Raw genomic sequence first — 2,210 nt, 5'->3', positions numbered from 1 at the left:
AGTATACCCAAGTTCAAAACCCAAAAATACAACAAACACATAACTTTTACATTCAGAAGGACCGCGGCTAATTTTAGCAACACCACCTTGTCAAAATTCGCCTTGTGCTGCACATTTTACAAGTGACACTTCGGTCGGTGTTATGCAGACAAATTTTGTTTGCCAAATTAAATGGCGGCTGCTTAGTTTGCTCGGAGGTGGTTATGTCGAGTTTGGCACAGGGTTGCACGTTCATTATGGTTTTCATGGCTATTGCCAACACGAAATGAGAATTTTGTGTATAGCAACAATTGTCTAAAATTTTTGTATATGACAACGCCGAATTTGCTGCAGTTTGCCAAACAAAATTAGTTTGCTGTGAGAGTCGCCAAACTCGCTCTCTCCGAGTTTGCTGCAACAACAATTGCACGCAGTTTGCCAAACAAAAGTTCTGCATAACACCGACCTTCGCTTTTGGGTGTTCTTTGCTGGTTCTTTGCGCCGCCTGGTGTCGTCAGTGTTCCGGTGTTGCTGGCGCCATTGCGTCACTGAGTTGTGAAAACCGGTATCGGCGCCAGTATCGCAGCTCTCGCAGCAAAAGTAAGTAAAAATAAAAATTTTCATTGTGGTATGACATTCTTTATATATATGAACGTAATAAATAAAACCGTATTATAAAGTACTTGGTACTGAAGAAGTTCAAATGCGCACATAAACAGAAAAAAGAAAGACGCAAAACGAAAAGATGCTCAAAACTTAAAGTGCTGTGGAAAAATAAAAATAAGTTTTATAAAATATTTCATTTAAAATGAATAAAACAGCTTTTAATACCGCCATTAGCAAGAAAAACGGATTTACGAATCCAATATTAAAAAATTGCATCGCATCGCCAGTTCTCTACCACTGCAGTCCTATTGCGCTGTGGATTTAATAGAAACAAAATTAAAAGATCCAGAGTATGCAAAAGCCATGATAATGAATTATATTATGGAATACATATTTCACGTTCTAATTGCTGTACATAAATTTTTCAAAGGTCAATTACATATATTAAAAATAAAAGGTGTGTCTGAGGACGCTGCCAGCGGTATTAAACATTCATTTTCGGACGAGGCATTGCTGCAGCTTAACTGTGACGGCAGATGGGAGAGAAAACCACTAAACAAACTTATACTGGTTGACACAGTCCTACGAGGTAATATGTACACATATTAGGGACACAACAAGTTCTGACCATTTATTTTTTCGTTATTTATTTATAACTATATACCTATATAAAAACCTCTTTAACATACTTTGTCAAAAATTCTCAAAAATCGACGCAAGTTCCTAAATAAATGGTCAAAACGTATAAATAAATAGTATCCCTAATTATGTGGCCACTACCGTATACATACTTCAATCGTTCTTGACTTCAATCCACTTAGATGCATTTCAAAAGAAAGGTCCTGTTGAGTTCGAAAAGAAATCAGGAAGGCAATTGAGCTCAATGTAATGTATAATATGTATTAGGATATTAGATTTAAGTATGTACTATGTACGTTGGTGGCAAAAATAATAGAAGCGCCTTATTTTGCTTAATTTTTGGCCACATTTCCTTTGTTTATTAATGTTTAATGTACTTAGGGTAATGTATTTAGCTTCTAATTTGATGTAATGTATTTACTTAGCTTCTAATTTTTTGACGATCAATAATTAGTTCAAAAGATTTTATGAAAATAAAAGAAAAAACAAGTATTACATTTGTCATTAATGGTAGATTTCTATATCGTGGGAGAGAGATCAGACTAGACGAATTTTTACATCAACTGTGAGTAATCAACAATGATATGAAAACATGACAGACTTGATGTATCATGATTGATCGGTTATAACATCAAATTTGATTGCACATTACTGACTTATATTTCTATCAAGGTTGATCACTCATAATTGTCGAAGATTTACATCACTGATGATTAAAATTTGAAGGCCGAACTCAAAGGGAGTAAGCAGTCTAGCAATATGCCAGAACGTATATGTTAGAAGGAGATGAAGCATCACACGTACACAAAAGTTTCCATCAGATTTTTCACACTGCCCTTTAGAATTTGATAGAAACTTGTAGGTAGCCAGTGACAGAAATCTCCCTACAAGAATTCTTTAATTAATTGTGTGATGGAAACTTACACATTCTCATTTATTTTACTAACACATTTGCAAATTTTGCGTTGGTTAAAAAGAGACCAATA

The sequence above is a fragment of the Rhagoletis pomonella genome, unplaced genomic scaffold, assembly GCF_013731165.1.
Source record: "Rhagoletis pomonella isolate Grant_MI unplaced genomic scaffold, Rhpom_1.0 Rhpom_scaffold_00555, whole genome shotgun sequence".
NCBI lineage: Eukaryota > Metazoa > Arthropoda > Insecta > Diptera > Tephritidae > Rhagoletis > Rhagoletis pomonella.
This window is presented reverse-complemented; position numbering follows the sequence as displayed.